This window comes from Scyliorhinus canicula, chromosome 13, assembly GCF_902713615.1.
Source record: "Scyliorhinus canicula chromosome 13, sScyCan1.1, whole genome shotgun sequence".
Classification (NCBI taxonomy): Eukaryota; Metazoa; Chordata; class Chondrichthyes; order Carcharhiniformes; family Scyliorhinidae; genus Scyliorhinus; species Scyliorhinus canicula.
This window is the reverse complement of record NC_052158.1, coordinates 101,001,020-101,020,211: the sequence shown is the minus strand read 5'-3', so window position 1 is coordinate 101,020,211 and position 19,192 is coordinate 101,001,020. Positions and strand designations below refer to the sequence as shown.

The 19,192-nt window shown below is 52.1% G+C and overlaps 2 protein-coding genes across 4 annotated transcripts in view; one reads left to right on the top strand and one right to left on the bottom strand.

The window, feature by feature from the left end:
• The window catches only part of serpini1 (serpin peptidase inhibitor, clade I (neuroserpin), member 1), a 63,049-nt gene extending 45,075 nt beyond the window's left edge, over nucleotides 1–17,974 (bottom strand). The window contains exon 1 of one of the 2 annotated variants that reach the window (XM_038815233.1): nucleotides 17,857–17,974. The gene's annotated coding sequence lies outside the window, so the exon portion shown is untranslated. Of the gene's footprint in view, nucleotides 1–17,578; nucleotides 17,778–17,856 lie in introns of those variants that run through there. The other variant, XM_038815234.1, reaches the window with a different exon arrangement.
• A 189-nt stretch (nucleotides 17,975–18,163) lies between these two features.
• pdcd10a (programmed cell death 10a) overlaps nucleotides 18,164–19,192 on the top strand; it is a 38,333-nt gene continuing 37,304 nt past the window's right edge. Inside the window, exon 1 of one of the 2 annotated variants that reach the window (XM_038815235.1) lies at nucleotides 18,164–18,292. The gene's annotated coding sequence lies outside the window, so the exon portion shown is untranslated. The remainder of the gene's footprint in view (nucleotides 18,293–19,192) is intronic. The other variant, XM_038815236.1, reaches the window with a different exon arrangement.

Genomic DNA, 19,192 nt, shown 5'->3' with positions numbered 1-19,192 from the left:
AGCACCCGCGGCAGCACTGCCCAGCCCAATCCGCGACCTGCAGCAGCTGCGGGAAGAAAGTCTACTGTGCCAGAGTGTGTCTCGCGAAAAGGGCCCCAGTTTCTAACTCCCCAGTAGAGAGAACAAATCGCTCCCAGCACTAGCGGGCCCGCGGGGCCTGAAACGCTGCGACCTACGCTCCCTCCTGCCACGTGCGATCCATGGGGGCCGCCATCTTGGCAAACCCCCACCATGCGGCCGGCCACGTGCGACTCATGGGGGCCGCCGTCTTGGATGCCATCTTCCTCGCCGCTCACCACGTGCGATCCACGGGCCCCATCTGCATCTCCATGCTCAGATAGCTCATCTGAAGACTACGACTTCCCCGGGCACACATCACGCGGCCCGCAACTCAACGCGGTCACCCTAGATCTATCCCGCCCCAAGCACCTACGAAGTTCGATGGTGGAGGTCCAGATCAACGGGTACAGCACGCCATGCCTCTTTGACTCCGGGAGAACCGAGAGCTTCATACACCCAGAGCTGGTAAGACGCTGTTCGCTTCCTATTTTTCCTGTGAGCCAAACTATCACCACCGGGCTCCCACTCAGTCCAAATCCAAGGACGCACCGTTGCTACGCTCACAATTCGAGGCGCTAGTTATTCAAAATTTAAACTTTGGGCGAAATTCTCCGCAGACCGTCGTAACGCCGATTTCCGGCGAGCATAATTGGTGTGGATGACTCAGGCGTGGGGGCCTTCTTTTAGGCGGCTATTCTCCGTTCCCGGAGGGGCCAGCAGCAAACTAACGCGATACGCGTCAGTTTCACCCGCTGCGGAAGTAGTGAGACCCGGCGTTTTGGGGGGGGGGGGGAGGAGGAGAGAGACAGACGCGGCGTTTTGGGGGGGGGGTGGGAGGAGAGAGACTGACCCGGCGTTTGGGGGGGGGGGGAGAGGAGGAGGAGAGAGACAGACCGGCATTTTGGGGGGGGGGGGGGAGGAGGAGAGAGACAGACCGGCATTTGGGGGGGGGGGGGGAGGAGAGAGACAGACCCGGGACATTTGGGGGGGGGGGAGAGAGAGAGAGACAGACCCGGCGTTGGGGGGTTTGCGGCGTTGCGTTGAGTTGAGAGGAGAGGGGGGGTTTGCGGCGTTGAATTGAGGGGGGGGGGTTGCGGTGTTGAGTTGAGAGAGGGGGGGGCGGCGTTGGAGGGGGGGGGCGGCGTTGGAGGGGGGGGCGGAGTTGGAGGGGGGTAGGGGTGGTGAAGGGGGTAGGGGTGGTGAGGGGGAGGTTGGGGTAGGGGCAGCGGCGTGCAGAGGAGGGGGGCGACGGATGCCCGGGGCCAACGCACCGTCGCCCCCCTTCCACTCACCACCCCTACCCCCCTCCCCACCACCCCTACCTCCCTCCCCACCACCCCTACTCCCCTCCAACACCGCAACCCCCCCCCTCTCTCAACGCCGCAACTCCCCCCTCTCTCAACGCCGCAATCCCCCCCTCAACGCCGGTACCCCCCCCTCAACGCCGGTACCCCCCCTCTCAACGCCGCACCCCCCCCACTAACGCCGCACCCCCCCCCACTAACGCCGCACCCCCCCCACTAACGCCGCACACCCCCCACTAACGCCGCACCCCCCCCACTAACGCCGCACCCCCCCACTAACGCCGCACCCCCCCCACTAACGCCGCACCCCTCCCCCCACTAACGGAGGAAGGAAGGGGGGGAGGAGGAAGGAAGGGGAAGGAGGAAGGAAGGGGGGAGGAGGAGGAAGGAAGTGGGGAGGAGGAGGAAGGAAGGGGGGAGGAGGAAGGAAGGGAGGAGGAGGAAGGAAGGGGGGGAGGAGGAAGGAAGGGGGGGAGGAGGAAGGAAGGGGGGGAGGAGGAAGGAAGGGGGGGAGGAGGAAGGAAGGGGGGGAGGAGGAGAGAGGGGGGGTGTGGGTACCGGCCTTCAGAGGGAGGGGGGGGTGTGGGTACCGGCCTTCAGAGGGAGGGGGACGGGGTGTGGGTACCGGCCTTCAGAGGGAGGGGGACGGGCTGTGGGTACCGGTGTTGAGGGGGGGGGACCCGGCGTTGAGAGGGGGGGGGGACGCGGCGATGAGGGGGGTTGCGGCGTTGAGAGGGTGGGGGGGTGCGGCATGAGGGGGGGTTGCGGCGTTGAGGGTGGGGGGTTGCGGCGTTGCGAGAGATGGGGGGGCGGCGTTGGAGGGGGTAGGGGTGGTGGGGGGGGGGGGGGTGGGGTGGTGGGAGGGGGGTAGGGGTGGTGGGGGAGGGGGTAGGGGTGGTGGGGAGGGGGGGTAGGGGTGGTGGGAGGGGGGGTAGGGGTGGTGGGGAGGGGGGTAGGGGCCATTGGAGGGAGGTAGGTGTGGTGAGGGGGGGTGGTTGGGGTAGGGGGCAGCGGCATACAGAGGGGGGGGCGACGGTGCGTTGGCCCCGGGCATCCGTCGCCCCCCCCCTCTCTGCACGCTGCTGCCCCCAAACCCCCCCAACCCCCTCCACCACCCCTACCCCCTCCAACGCCCCTACCCCCCTCCCCACCACCCGCAACCCCCCCCGATGCCGCAACCCCCCCCGATGCCGCAACCCCCCCCCTGATGCCGCAACCCCCCCCCCCTGATGCCGCAAACCCCCCCCCGATGCCGCAACCCCCCCCGATGCCGCAACCCCCCCCCGATGCCGCAACCCCCCCCCCGATGCCGCAACCCCCCCCCCCCCGATGCCGCAAACCCCCCCCCCCCGATGCCGCAACCCCCCCCCCCCCCCGATGCCGCAACCCCCCCCCCCGGACACTGAACGGCGTCAACCATCATCAATGGTTGACGCCGTTTCAAAGCTACTCTGTTTTTCGCCGACGTGACCCATGGCCACGTCGGCGGGACTTCGGCCCATCCGGGCCGGAGATTTGTTCAAACAAAAATATAATGAAATCCCGCCGCCGCCAGCTGTTTTCAGAGGCTGCCGGCGGGATTTGCACAACGCCGGTTTTTGGCCGGTCAGAGAATAAAAAACCCTGCGGGAGCGGGATTAACGCCGCTGCCGGCCGATTTTCCGACCCTGCGTGCGGTTGGAGAATTTTGCCCTTTATGTCCTGCCTGACCTCTGCGCGTCACTCTTATTAGGCCTGGATTTCCAGTGCAACCTCAAGAGCCTCACCCTCAGCTTCGTCTGGCCCCTGCCCCCACTCACTATCTGCAGCCTAGCCACGCTGCGCATCTCCCCCCCTCCTCTCTTCACCAATCTCACTCCAGATTGCAAACCAGTAGCTACTCGCAGCAGTCGATACAGCCTACAGGATAGGGTCTTTATCCGATCGGAGGTCCAACGGCTGCTCAGTGAGGGGATCATAGAAGCCAGTAATAGTCCCTGGAGAGCTCAGGTGGCGGTCGTCAAGACCGGGGAAAAATTTGCATGGTCATCGACTGTAGTCAGACCATAAATCGCTTTGCGCTCCGAGACGCGTATCCCCTCCCCAGAATTGCAGACATGGTTAACCAGATCGCCCAATATCGGCTATTTTCCACGGTGGATCTGAAGTCTGCATACCACCAGCTCCCAATCCGCCCGGAGGACTGCCACTACACGGCGTTCGAGGCCGATGGCCGCCTCTTCCATTTCCTCCGGGTTCCCTTCGGCGTCACTAACGGGGTTTCGGTGTTCCAACGAGCAATGGACCGAATGGTAGACCAGTACGGGCTGCGGGCCACGTTTCCGTATCTGGACAATGTTACCATCTGCGGCTATGTCCAGCAGGACCACGACGCCAACCTCCACCGTTTTCTCCAGACGGCACAGAAATTAAACCTCACTTATAACAAGGAGAAATGCGTTTTCCGCACAAACAGACTGGCCATCCTCGGCTATGTCGTGGAGAACGGAGTCCTGGGCCCAGACCCGGACCGCATGCTCTTAGAACTCCCCCTCCCTCATTGCCCCAAGGCCCTCAAACGGTGCTTGGGGTTCTTTTCATACTACGCCCAGTGGGTCCCTCAATATGCGGACAAAGCCCGCCCACTCTTTAAGGCCACACGATTTCCCCTGTCAGCAGAGGCACGCCAGGCCTTCAGCTGCATCAAGGAGGACATCGCCAAAGCAGCCATGCGGGCCGTGGATGAATCCACTCCCTTTCAGGTTGAGAGCAACGCCTCAGAGGTAGCTCGAGCAGCCACTTTAAATCAGGCAGGGAGGCCCGTTGCATTTTTCTCCCGTACCCTATCCGCTTCAGAACTCCGACACTCCTCAGTCGAGAAGGAAGCACAAGCCATTGTGGAGGCTGTTCGTCACTGAAGGCCCTACCTCGCAGGTAGGAGGTTCACCCTCATCACCGACCAACGATCGGTTGCCTTTATGTTTGACAACTCGCAAAGGGGCAAAATAAAAAATGATAAAATCCTTCGGTGGAGGATCGAACTCTCCACCTATAGTTACGATATTAATATCGACCGGGGAAGCTCAACGAGCCCTCGGATGCCAATCCCGCGGGACATGCGCCAGTGCGCAGATCAGCTGTCTGAAAGCCATCAAAGTTGATCTCTGCCATCCAGGGGTCACCCGGCTCGCCCGCTACATCAGAGCCCAAAACCTGCCTTTCTCCAACGAGGAGGTAAAAGCGGTTACCAGAGACTGCCCGATCTGTGCAGAGTGCAAACCACACTTCTATAGACCAGACAGGGCCCACCTGGTCAAGGCTTCTAGGCCCTTTGAACACCTTGCGATCGATTTCAAAGGGCCACTCCCCTCCACTAACAAGAACATTTATTTCCTCAACATCATAGATGAGTTCTCCCGATTCCCTTTTGCCATTCCGTGCCCCGACATGACCTCCCACACAGTCATTAGGGCCCTGCATAGTGTCTTCACCCTGTTCGGTTTCCCCAGCTACGTGCACAGCGACCGGGGTTCGTCCTTTATGAGCGACGAGCTGCATCAGTACCTGCTCGACAAGGGCATCGCCTCGAGCAGGACTACCAGCTACAACCCCAGGGGGAACGGGCAGGTGGAGAGGGAGAACGCGACGGTCTGGAAGACCGTCCTACTGACCCTCCGGTCTAGAAAACTCCAAGTCTCCCAATGGCAAGAAGTCCTCCCAGACGCGCTCCACGCAATTAGATCCCTCCTCTGTACAGCGACAAATCAAACCCCTCACGAGCGGCTCTTCATTTTTTCTAGGGGCACTACCACGGGGGTCTCACGCCCGGCGTGGCTGAGGACACCAGGAAACTGACCCCCTTGTTGAAAAGGTGCGCCTCCTCCATTCCAACCCCCAGTATGCATTCATGGAGTTCCCGGACAGTCGCCAGGACACAGTATCCCTTCGGGACCTGGCACCCGCTGGATCCTGGCACCCGCTGGATCCAGCCCCCCCCCCCCACCCCCACTGAGGAACCCCTTACCCCGTTCCCTCTGCTGCCGCCCCCTCGCACCCTGATTCCGCAAGCTCGCCCCACCGGTTCCACGCGCCAGCACCAGCCCGTCCCCAGCGCCCCCAGTCTCCGGTCGAGCCAGAGGTGTATGAAGTTTGGACGAGACCCGCCCCGGAGTCTGCCATCGTACCCCAGCTCTCAACACCCACCCAGCCATCGCAAGAGGCTGCAACCCCGGTGCTCCGCAGATCGCAACGAATAATCCGTCCACCGAACAGACTAACTCTGTGAGCCACCACCCCCGCCGGACTTGATTTTTTCACAGGGAGTGAATGTGGTGAATGAGATTCACACGGTATTATAAGTTACCAATGTCACTCTGTTCCCAGTATATATATATATGTACCAATATTGTAAGTGCAGTTGCACTACCTGACCACCAAGGGGAGTAGCTCTGGGAGTACTCGAGAGTTTGTACTGGGCTCCCCCCAGAACTCCTCCCCCCTGGAGCTGCTGTATAAAGATCCGTGCCACAGAGTTAGCCAGCCAGTTCACCGAAAGTTCAACGGTTAACAGGCTGGCTCTGTTGTAAGTATATTAAAACCTCTATTCTAATCCTACAAGCACGTGTCTGTAGAATTGATGGTTCCATCAAGTTCCAAGTCAGGGTGGTGTGTGGCGTCGAGGGGAACTTACAACTTGTCATGTTCCCGTGCATCTGTTGACCCTTGCCCTTCCAGATTATATAGATTTCAGGTTTGGAAGGTGATATCAAACAGGGCTTGGCAAGTTGCTACAGTGCCTTTTGTAGATGGTACACAATGCTGCCACTGTGCGCAAGTTGTGGAGGGAGTGAATATTGGTGGTGGATGTGGTGCCAATCAAGCAGGCTGCTTTGTCCTAGATGTGTCGAGCTTCTTCAGTGTTAATGGAGCTAGGCAAATGGGCATGGGCATTACAGATGGTGGACAGGCTTTTGGGAGTCAGGAGGTGAATTACTCACTGCAGAATTCTCAGCCTGTGACCTACTCTTGTAGCCAATTTATATGGCTGGGCCAGTTCAGCTTTTGGTCAATGGTAACCTCCAGGATGTTGACAGTGGGGGATTCAGTGGGGGTAATGCCACTGAATATCAAGTGAGATGGCTGGATTATGTCATGTTGTCATTGTCTGCCACTTGTGTGGCAGAAACGTTACTTGCCATTTATCACCCCAAGCCTGAATGTTTGAGGCCAAGGACACTGCAAATGGTCACGGACTGCTTCAGCATTTGAGGGTTTGTGAACGGTGCTGAATATTGGGCAATCATCTGTGAACATCCCCACTTGTGACCTTACAATGCAGGGAAGGTCATTGATGAAGCAGCTGAAGATGGTTGTGCCCAGGACACTACTCCGATGAGCTCCTCTAGGAATGTGTCACAGTTGAGTAGATTAACCACCACCAACAACAAACATTTTTCTTTGTGCCATGTTATGGGCCAGGGTTCAAAAACTCCAAAGTATATTATGGAGTTCACCTGACCTATAACTTTTTGTTGAATTTGGCTAGGATGGGCACAAGAGCCTACCCTGCAGGTGTTTATTCAACACTCTTCCTAGACACTTTAATCAAAATAAACGTTATTCTAAGAACTTAGTTAACATTTATTTAACACACAGCAAGAATTTTTATCAATTAAAAACATTAAGGTGCTCTACTGCTACAGTACAATCTATGTATAACACTTAACAAATTCTCCCTTACCTGTTCCAATTTAAAACCAAAATCCCAAAAAACAAAAACCCCTTTTCAAGGGTGTGGCCCAGCACTCCGCATTCTCACTTGAATAAGACTGGCTTTCCCTGAGATTCTGACCCTGTCTCACCAGCAGGTTTAAACCCTCCTGGAAATCAAACTATATCTTAAAAGCCACCATCAAGGTGATTTTTACTGGAAGATATTTAAAATGAAACTCGAGAGTCAGGTAAAAACACGTCTTTCTCCTGTCTGAGTCCACAGCAGCTGATGCACTATCAATTACGATGAGACGGGAGTAGAATGTAATCGAGGCTTTATTACACTGAGATGTGTGGCCTCCTACAGCAGCTGACGAAATGGCTGCTGTACGGAGAGCACACACATTTATACTCCGCCTACTGGGTGGAGCCAGCAGGCAGGGATCTACCCCCGTACCTGTAGTACAGGGGCCTTACCGTAAAACCCATACAGTATAATACATCAGTGGTGACTACCACATTCACCCCCTGTTAAAAATGAGTCCAGCTGCGGTGGTGGAAAACTATATACATACAGATTGCTTTTAAAAAATCACAGAGAATGTTACAAATTTAGACGGTCTGGTGCCTTGATCTGTCGTCGAGAGCGCTGCAGTGCTGGTGGCGACTCCAGCGTCAGCTTGGTCTTCAGTGACTCCGGGAGCGTGTCGAAATCCTCTTCATCCCCATGTGGGAGCAAGGGGAGGACGGATTGTCCTGGAGCGGGGGCTGCGCCAGGGGAAGGGAGGGTGGCGCCGAGGCGGGGGGGGGGGGGGAAACCAGCTGGTGCCAGGTCCCTGAGGGAGACTGTGTCTTGGCAGCTGTTGGGGTACCCCATGTAAGCGTACTGCGGGTTAGCGTGGAGTAGCTGTACCCTCTCAACCAACGGGTCAGCCTTGTGGAGTCGCACGCGTTTACGGAGGAGAACGGGTCCTGGCGCTGCCAGCCAGTTGGGAGCGAAAGCCGGGACGTGGACCTCCTGGGGAAGGAAAAGAGACGTTCATGGGGAGTTTCGTTAGTCGCGGTGCACAGGAGCGACCGAATGGAGTGAAGTGCGTCGGCAAGGTTCTCCTGTCAGCAGGAGGCCGGGTGATCCCTGGACCGTAGGGCCAGCTGGACGGCCCTCCAGACATCCCATTCTCCCGCTCCATCTGCCCGTTGCCCCGGGGTTGTAGCTGGTCGTCTTGCTCGAGGCAATGCCCCTGTTGAGCAGGAACTGACGCAGCTCATCGCTCATAAATGAGGATCCCCGGTCGCTGTGAACGTAGGCGGGGAAACCGAACAGAGCGAAGATGGTGGAGGGCTTTTATGACGGTGGCACTTGTCATATCAGGGCATGGGACTGCAAAGGCGAATCGGGAATATTCGTCGACCACACTGAGGAAGTACGTGTTTCGGACGATGGACGGGAGGGGTCCTTTGAAGTCCATGCTGAGGCGTTCAAAGGGGCGGGAGGCCTTCACCAGGTGCGCACGGTCTGCCAGTAGAAGTGCGGTTTACACTCCGTGCAGATCTGGCAGTCTCTGGTCATAGCCCTGACTTCCTCGATGGACTTGGGCAGATTGCGGGCCTTAATGAAGTGGTAAAAACGGGTGACTCCTGGATGACAGAGATTGTCGTGCAGGGTCCGGAGTCAGTCCACTTATGAGTTGGCACAAGTACCTCAGGATAGGGCATCGGGGGGGGGGGGGGGGGGGGGGGGGGCTCGTTGAGCTTACCGGGGCAATACAAAATCTTGCAATTGTAGGTGGACAGTTCGATCCTCCACCTCAAGATTTTATCATTTTTGATCTTGCCCCATTGTGTGTTGTTGAACATGAAGGCAACCGACCGTTGGTCAGTGAGGAGAGTGAATCTCCTGCCGGCCAGGTAATGCCTCCAATTTTGCACAGCTTCAACGATCGGTTGGGCCTCCTTTTCGATGCAGGAGTGCTGAATTTTGCAGGCATGGAGGGTGCGGGAAAAGAATGCGACGGGCCTGCCTGCCTGGTTGAGGGTGGCGGCCAGAGCGACATCTGATGCATCGCTCTCGACTTGGAAGGGGAGCGTCTCGTCGACCGCGTGCATCACAGCCATGGCGATGTCGGCCTTGATACGGTTGAAGGCCTGATGAGCTCCAGCCGTCAGTGGGAAAACGGTGGATTGAATGAGTGGGCGAGCCTTGTCTGCATAGTTTGGGACCCACTGGGCGCAATACGAAAAGAACCCCAGGCATCGTTTGAGGACCTTGGGGAATGGGGAGTTCCATGAGGGGGGGTATGCGATCGGGGTCAGGCTCTAGAACTCCGTTCTGAACCACATAGCCGAGGATGGCTAATAGGTTCGTGCTGAACACATACTTATCCTTGTTGCAAGTGTGGTTGAGGAGAATGGCGGTGTGGAGAAATTTGGAAAGGTTAGTGTCGTGGTCCTGCTGGTCGTGGCCGCAGATGGTGATGTTGTCCAGGTACAGGAAAGTGGCCCGCAGTCCGTACCGGTCAACCATTCGGTCCATTGCCCGTTGGAAGACCGAGACCCCGTTGGTGACGCCAAAGGGAACCCAAAGGAATTGGTAAAGGCGGCCGTCTGCTTCAAACGCAGTGTATGGGCGGTCCGCCTTACGGATGGGGAGTTGGTGGTAGGCAGATTTCAGGTCCACTGTCGAGAAGACCCGGTATTGTGCAATCTGATTGACCATATCAGGTATGCGTGGGAGGGTGTACGCATCGATCTGCGTGTACCGGTTGATGGTCTGACTGTAGTCAACGACCATCCTGTTTTTCTCCCCGGTTTTCACCACTACCACTTGGGCTCTCCAGGGGCTGTTGCTGGCTTTGATAATACCTTCCCGCAGCAGTCGCTGGACATCAGACCTGATGAAGGTCCTGTCCTGGACGCTGTACCGCCTGCTTCTGGTGGCGACGGGTTTGCAATCCGGGGTTAGGTTTGCAAAAAGGGAAGGCGGGTCGACCTTAAGGGTCGTGAGGCCACACTGGAAGTCCAGGCCGAGTAGCAAGGTTGGGGAGGACGTAGAGGCGGAAGCTGCTGAACTCTATGCCCTGGACGGTGAGAGTGGCGATGAGGTACCCCCGGATCGCCACGGAATAGGATCCGGAGGCCAGGGAGATTCTCTGGTTAGCGGGGTGTATCGCGAGGGAGCAGCGCCTTACCGTATGGGGGTGGATGAAGGTCTTAGTGCTCCCGGAGTCCAGAAGGCAGGATATCTCGTGCACGTCGACCTTCACCTTTGTCGAAGCGGTCGCGAGGTTGTGCGGTCAAGATTGGTCAATCGTGACCGAGGCGAGACGCAGCTGGTCGTCGGTGGTAGCAGGCGTTGAGCAGCCTGATAAGGTACCCAACGGGCAGGGGTCCTGAGGCAGATAAGATGGCGGCGCCCACGGGCCACACGTGTCCTGGAGCAAGCAAGATGGCGGCGCCCTCGGGTTGCATGTGTGCTGGGGCAGGCAAGCTGGCGGCACCCATTGTTTCTGAGGCAGGCAAGATGGCGGCATCCACAGGCCGCACGTGTTGTGAGTAGAGCAAGATGGCGGCGCCCACGGGCCACACATGGTCCGAGGAGGAGAAGATGGCGACGCCCACTGGTCGCACGTGGGGGTTGCAGGGACAATAGCGGTGATTGAGCGGGCCTGGCACACTGCATCGAAATGTCCATTCTTGCCACAGGTCTTGCAGAGCGCGCTCTCACCGGGCAACGCTGCTGGGGGTGTTTTGTCTGTCCACAGAAGTAGCATTTGGGTCCCCCGGGTTTGGTTGGCTGCCACGCGGCACAGGCATGGGGTTGGTTGGGGCCGGTCGCTGATGGGGTCCATGATGGGTTGACCGACGGCGGGGTCCACGATGCGGGGTGGGGGGAGGGGTGGGCCGCGCGGGCGGCGACATAAGCCTGTACGTTGCGAGAGGCGACCGTAAGCGAGAGCGCTAGTTTTTTGGTCGCCACGAGGTGAAGCGTGGCCCCTTCTAATAGGCGGTGGCAGATCTAGTCAGACCCTATTCCTGTAACGAACGCGTCTCTCATCAGCAGGTTCGAGTGTTCAGTGGCCAAAACGGCCTGGCAGTCGCAGTCTCTCACTAGGGCGAGCAGGGTACGCCAGAAATCTTCCACAGACTCACCAGGAAGTTGGTGCCACGTGGATAGAAGATGCCTGGCATAGATTTTATTGGTCCGCTGAACATAATTCTCCTTCAGTAGCACCATGGCTTCTGCGTAGCTCGGCGCGTCCTGGACGAGGGGAAAAATGTTGGAGTTCAGCCGCGTGTACAGAATCTGGAACTTCTGTGCTTCTAGGATTGGGTCTGGCGCAGACCCGATATATGATTCAAAACAGGCTAGCCAATGTTCAAAGTCTTTTTTGGCGTTGTCTGCTTGAGGATGCAGCTGCAGGCGATCCGGCTTGATGCGGAGGTCCATCTCTGAAAAATCTGTGTAATAAATTGATGCACTATCAATTATGACGAGTCAAGAGTAGAGAGTAATCGAGGCTTTATTACACTGAGATGTGTGGCTTCCTAAAGCTGATGTATGGAGAGCACACACATTTATACTCCGCCTACTGGGCGGAGCCAGCAGGCAGGGATCTACCCTCGTACCTGTAGTACAGGGGCCTTACCGTAAAACCCATATATATATATATATATATATATAGTATAATACATCAATGGTGATTACCTCAGCAGCCAAATGTGAAAGCGAGATGAAAAACAGCTCAGAGTCACAGCTCAGCTCCACCCATGCAATGACATGCCTGAAGCCGTGTGATAAGACAAAAACCTTTCTTAAAAGGGACACTCCCATAACAGTCATGTATGACTCCAGTGGAGGGTTTTCCCCCGGATTCCAATTGATTCAGTTTTGCTACAGCCTCCTCATGCCATGCTCTGACAAATGTGGCCTTGATGTCAAGGGTAGCCGCTCTCATTTCACATCTCGAATTCAGCTCTGTTGTCCATCTTTAAACTAAAGCTGCAATGAGGTCAGGAACAGAGTGGTCCTGGCAGAATACCCTGTTTGTGGGATTGCTTAGCTCTGTCCATCGCATGCTGCTTGCACTGTTCGGCATGTAAGTAATCCTGTTTTGTAGCTTCATCAGTTTAATATCTAATTTTCAGGAATGCTAGTGCTGCTCATGGCTTGCTCTCCTGCATTCTTCATTGAACCAAGGTTAATCCCTGGTTTGGTGGTAATGGCAGAGTGGGGGAATATGCCATGCCATGAGGTTAAAGATTGTTGTGGAGTACACCTCTGCTGTTGCTGCTGCTGATGGTCTCATGGATGTCAGTTTTGAGTTGCTACATCTGTTCAAATTCTATCCCATTTAGAACAATGGTAGTGCCACATAATACGGTGGAGGGTATCCTCAATTTGAAGACGGAATTTATTTTCATGAAGACTGTACAGGTGGCCACTCCTTCCAATATTGGTGAGGATGAAGCCAAATAGATTTTTTTCCTCTTGCTGGTTTCCTCAGCAGCTATGACTCAGCCAGCTCAGTGAGTCGTGGTGCTACTGAGCCACTCCTAATGACTCACATTGAAGTTTCCCATCCAGACTACATTCTGTGCCATAGCCAAGCTCAGTGCTTTTTGTAGCTCAACTTGGAGAAGTACTAATTCATCAGTTTAAGGAGGGAAGTAGGTGGCAATCAACAGGTTTCCTTGTTCATGTTTTATCTAATCCCACAAGACTTCATGGGGTCTAGATTTGATGTTGAAAACTCCCCAAGCAACCCCCTCCCAACTGTATACCTCTGTATGACCACCTCTGGTGGGTCTCTCCTATCGTTGGGGCAGGACATATCCAGGGATGATAATGGTGGTGTCTGGGACGTTCTCTGTAAGGTACGAATCCCTGAGCATGACTATCAGACTGTTGCTTGACTAGTCTGTGGGACAGCACTCCCAATTTAATCCCAAAGATTAGAGTCACTTTCTGGTGTTTTGAGATTTTGTCCAAAATCAGTATATTTAGAGCTATGACATTGAGCTGCTATTCACAGGTTCCTATCCAACCTATCCACCATATCATCCACCATATCATCCACCCCACCAATCACGCCTCAAATGCATTCCACAAACAATGCTATTAGAACATAGAACAGTACAGCACAGAACAGGCCCTTCGGCCCTCGATGTTGTGCCGAGCAATGATCACCCTACTCAAACCCACGTATCCACCCTATACCCGTAACCCCCCTTAACCTTACTTTTTAGGACACTACGGGCAATTTAGCATGGCCAATCCACCTAACCCGCACATCTTTGGACTGTGGGAGGAAACCGGAGCACCCGGAGGAAACCCACGCACACACGGGGAGGACGTGCAGACTCCGCACAGTTGATTCGATAAAATTAATACATCCACAATTGAAAACATGCTTAGTGAAACAAACAAGTGTCCCAGCACCACAAAGAAACAAATCTCCTCACTATTTCCTATTTCACTATTACTTGAACAAAAATAAATTTGGCAGCTGTTCACCCACTTGACCGAATGACAAAACTTGGAAGTTTTCACCAAAGGTGTTGCGGACAAATCCATTGCCTACTACAAGCGCAGTAAAATTGAGGGTCAAAATATTTTTGCTATTCTTTTGCAGGATGTGAGCGTCAATGAAATTTCACGTTGAATCTTTCAATGAGCTACCAGCATGGAACAACTTCTGGAAGAATAGGATAACTCAGATGGCAATTTCTTGATTTCCATATTTGTTTCCCAGAGGTTGTTTTAACAGCGGAAAATGCTACTGGCTTCACAGATATTTCTGCAGCAAAATCCAAACCCCGATCTCATCCTATGATGTTGCAAACAAGGATTTGTGAAAACTGCAGTTCTATTATACAGTCTGTTAAAAAGATCATTTCATATCTTTTCAAACGAGTACAAAAAAGAATACCCTAAAGACATTTAGTGATTCTGCACCAATGGAACAGAATCATACAACTTGTAACTAGTCATTATTTAAATTTTCAGCATACGGCAAAACAATGTTGTATTATACAAAGTCAAAAATGGAGGCAGGTTAATCAAAATAATAAGCGATTCAAAAGATACGTTTATAGACACAAGTCAAGGACAAGTGGATGATTAAAACATTTTATTTGCTAATCTGACCCAAGATAAGTTAAGAATTTAATTTAAAAAGATATGAAGATTCTTTGAATCACATTCAAATTGACCGGTTAGTCAAGGCCTGGAACAATGAAAGATTGATGGCAACAATCACCCAAATACAGGATGGGTGTTGAAAGATGACAAAATGGATTCAGAGAAAAAAATAATTTCAAAGCCACTTGAAGTTCATTCTTATGTTCTACACCATCTGAACCACTTGATTGATTACTGCTGTGGAATTCACTCCCATGCAGAGCAATGGCAACTGAAATTGAATCAATATCACTTGCAATTAATTCTACAATTACCTAAAACTGTTGAAAATGCAAAAGGATCTAAACCAAGAAGGTTACTGTGGAGTAACCTGTGCCACTGATTAACAGCAGCACAATTTTATTTAACAGATAAGCCTACAGATTTATGGCCCGGAGTACATTAGGCTTCTTCGGCAGCACCTTCCAATCCCATGACCACTACCAATAGAAGGACAAAAGCAGCAGGAACCTGGGAGTCCCACGACGCGGAGATTCCCCTCCAAGTCACTCACCACCCTGACTTGGAAACGTAACGTTGTTCCTTCACCGTCACTGGGTCAAAATCCTGAAACTCCCTCCCTAACAGCACATTGGGTGTGTCTACACTTCAGGGACTGCAACGGTTCAGGACGGCAACTCACCACCACCTTCTGAAGGGCAACAAGGGATGGGCAATAAATGCTGACCTAACCAGCGATACCCACATCCTGTAAATAAATTTTAAAAAAACATTCATGTAGATATGCTGAAATTCTATGGCTATCTTACAGGCAGAAATTGATTTCCTGTGGTATTAATTTGTTTATACCGGAACATTAGGATTGATCTAAAAGGACAAACATGGCAGCACCAATGAGCGTTCTGTCTTTTGCATTGGTGCATCGATTAGAATCTCTTGCCCCTGTTCTCCTATTATCATACTCAGCAGGTGCATGGTCATTGAGAAGGCTGCTTAGTCCTTCTGAACGGTTCATTATCTAATCTTAGAATGATTCAACTGGATTTCAGTGAAAAGTAAAACTCTATTCCTTCCCGAAGCCTCTTCACCTCACCAACACTCTCCTGTTTAAACCTCAAATCTTTGACTAAGCTTTTGGCCTCATCGCTTCTGTCTCAGGGTTAACATTTTGCCTGATTATGTTTCTGTGTAGCACCTGAACTTAAGTGTCTACTTTAAAATTTACTATATCTTTGCAAAATTGTTATTGTAGTAATAAACAAGCAATAGTTTTATGGAATACATATACTGCAGTGCTCATTTTGACTCAAATTTTTAAAAAGGCAACATTTTAAATATGCTATCTTAACTGCTATCCCTCCTATGTGCATCAAAATTAAGACTCCCTACTCGATGGCTCTTCTTCCTTTTGGGGTTGAACTCATAACATACTGAACTGCACCAAGTTATTCTTTCTTAGTAGTTCAAAATTCTGTAGCTGTGAATTCACTACTCAGTTTTCCTTTCCTTCTTCAATCCAATTTTGAAATTTAAGCACAGGGTTACTAAAACAGTAGATTCTAACATTAGGTTCTACATCCTTTGTCGTGACTTTGATACTTCTGGAATTATTAATTAATAAACAATACAAAAACTCACGGCACTAAAAACCGTAGACCAAAATCTTAAGTACCCAGCGAAATAACACTGGTGTTCATAGCACAGAAATAGTAATTTAATACATCTAATCTGATTTAATTATTTAAAATGAATGAAAATAAGGAAAAGTCGATCTTGATTGAATTGCTTTCTGAAAACTCAATACAAGAGTAAACAACTTATGAAATGGATATACATTACACTAGACAATGATCTTTGGATAATGAGTTTCCTGTCCATTTAGACTCTCCACCTTGAGTCAATTTGTCAGATCCCATGTGGATAACCCAAGGTAAAGTGGACATATATCATTGCAAGATTTGCACCTAAATAACTTACTGCTTTCTGTCAATCAAAATGTCAAACTGAGGATATCGTTCTTCTTCCCAAAACCCCAGTCAACTCCAAAGAACAGTGTGAAACTGTACTTATGGGTTAAGTCTAACCATTTGTCTTTAAATGTTTAAAATTAATAACATTAATTTATGCGAACATATTGACAGTGGGAGTTTCATTGGTAGAGTTGCTTCACAGCGTGGCACATTATCCATGATACATTTGACAGCAGGTAATAAGGAGACTGGTGAAAACGATGTTCCTGACTCACCAAATGGTATGAAAATCACAGATGACACTTCTACAATGCGAATAACACCCTGAATTTTATGGTAACCCTTTTCCTGGTTGACACAACGCTGCAGTATGCCAGATACACATATTCAAATGTCAAATCCTCAACCTTCCTGGCGAGAGGGGAGAAACATCAGTCCAAAGGCTGAGTGATTAAGCCGTGAAATGGGAGAAAACAAGTAAAACAAAATTACTCATGCTGCAAAGCAAAGCACAACAGCATGAGCAACAGGAATGAATGCACTGTGTGGCATTGTTAAGAGGTGAAATCGTGATCTCCATCAAACAGTGAACATCAAAAAAAAATGATGGACTAAAACATTTCATTGCAGATATTTGAAACAACTACAATTCTGTCAAAATAGTGCTTTGAAGGGATTCAAAAAATTACATTTTAAACGGGTATAACATCAGTAAATGCATTCAGTCCCCCACACTATAAATCAGCCATGTCACTCCCTCTCTTATGTGGGAAATTCTCCTGCAGGGAGAAAAAATAAGATGGCAAGAAATCAAATAATGGCACAAAGTAATTACATTCCCCAGGCATTTGATTTTGCCACACAACCAGAAGAAAATCAATAACATGTCGGTAGGGGACAATAGAGAGGAGGGGACATTTGCAGCTAAATGTGTATTGAGGTAGGTGGATGGATTTTCTGGTCATGTTTTCGTTTGGGTGTTCCCATCTGATAACCAAGATATTGCAAGATTTCAAAGGAAAAGACAACGGTGAAATCGCGCAACATTTCACCAACGTCCATCTCTAACAATGGGTTCCGTTAAAATAAAAGCCGGTGGACGGGTAGATAATGGTCCACCCGCTCGCAAAACCTCTTGACTGGCTTGATCAGACTGGGCTTATTTGGGGGGGGGGGGGGGGGGGGGATTCATTTACAAAACATAGACAGCAAACTGAGTAAATGCAATTAAGCAAGAAGCACTGAGACGTCAACAAGCTGGGGTGGGCGAGTCAGACACGAAGATACGGGGCTGATATAAAGCAACCCCCGGCAGAGAGCCGAGCGGTACCGACAATAGATGGCAATCAATAATCTACAATGCAGAGGCTACAACCCTTACAATCAGGGAGCTCCGGCTCAGCAGCACTTACAACTTTCTGAGCACCATTTCCTCCAGCCCCCAGTCCTGGGTCGGTCATAGATTTTCATTGACTACTGCTGAAATCAAACAAGGTACAAAGCAGCCCGCACACTTGTCTCCTCCGCTTACTGAACGGTGCCAAGATCTCACTTGTCACATTTTCCTTTCCCCACATCAAAGAACAGTGGAATGCAGGCCTGTGTTTATTTTTGTTGTTGACATCTCCAATAGTTGAACTTCATTTAGATCTGACTGGGTTGGATTAAAGCAGACACTGAACGGTTATACCTGCAGCCCTCCTCGCTCCTGTCCTCCAGGTTGCAGCGAACCCGTTTGTTACTGGGTCTGCCCCACACACGAAAAAAACCTCACATTGTAGCCACGCCCCCATGAACAGTCCCAGGTTTTCCATTCGTCGCTTCATACGTCCGTCATGTGGGATGTCGATGACGTCGAGGCCGCCATGCGCACTGGATCTTGTAGTTCCCTCCCCCGCCCCGTTCCCGCGGCGCAGGCGCGGCGACCGAGCGGAACTACAACACCCGGCAGGCGCCGCGAGGAATCCTCGGTGCTGATTGGCTGCAGGCCCAGGGGTTTCCGGCCGAGCTGTTGCTCGAAGCCCAGCTTCCTCCTGGGTCGGTGGCGGAGGTGAGAGGAGTCGGAAGGGAAGTGCGGTGACCGAGAGCCGAGGCCTTGGGCGGCTCTGAAGCCCGAATGCGTGCGGGTGAGTTATTGTCTGGTTCCCCAGGGTGGGTGGGGAGGGCTGCTCCTTGTCGCCGCCCCGTCTCCGCACTCGGTGGGATTCGCCCAGGCCAGCCGCGGGATGCGAGGCTGCGGCACCTCCAGGGGCGCCGGGATTCGCTCTGCCCTTGGGGCAGCCACCGCCCCGGGTGGGTATGAAGCGGCGCGGGTGTGAGGTTTCCGGGAGTTTTCAATGGAGACGCAACTTGGGGAAGGTCTGAGTCTGAAATGGAGCTGCTCGGAATGTGCCAGTGCAAACCTGGGTGTGTGCGACAGCTCAACACTGACCGGCCATTCCAGTCTGTAAACCCATCGCTGGCCTTTCATCCACAGTCAGGCGCTCGCAGCCTTCATTTTTATGTCCTTAAACTTAAAGTCACAATAACTGCCGACCCCTGGAGAGTTTTTAAAAGTTTGCACCAAGTAAAATACGACGTCCTAAAAGCACGGGTGGCGATTGGTTAACGAGACCTTGAAAACAAAACGCACCAACGCCTTACTTCCAGAATTTCAGATGCATCCCTGAGGCTTTTGTTTTAGTCCATTTGGAGCAGCAATCTACTCTGCAAATTTGGAGGAGTGTAGAATCGTTTCTAGAGTCCTGGCTCATCTGCTCGGGAAGCTTTCATGGAAAATTGAGTGGTTGATTTATAAGGAAGTTGATTACATTTGTGTTCCATCTGATGACTCGTTGCTAGGCCTCCCAATTTGAAATAATTTGTTTAATTTATATCCTGGCGTTTGATTGTTAATGGACAAATAATAATAGTGGAGCGTATTAGTTTATCTTTTGTTGTGAAGGACGTCCAAAGGACACTTGAAGCATAATCAAAAAGTGGGCATTCAAATATGAGAAATTACAAGTGGCGATCCGAAACTTAGC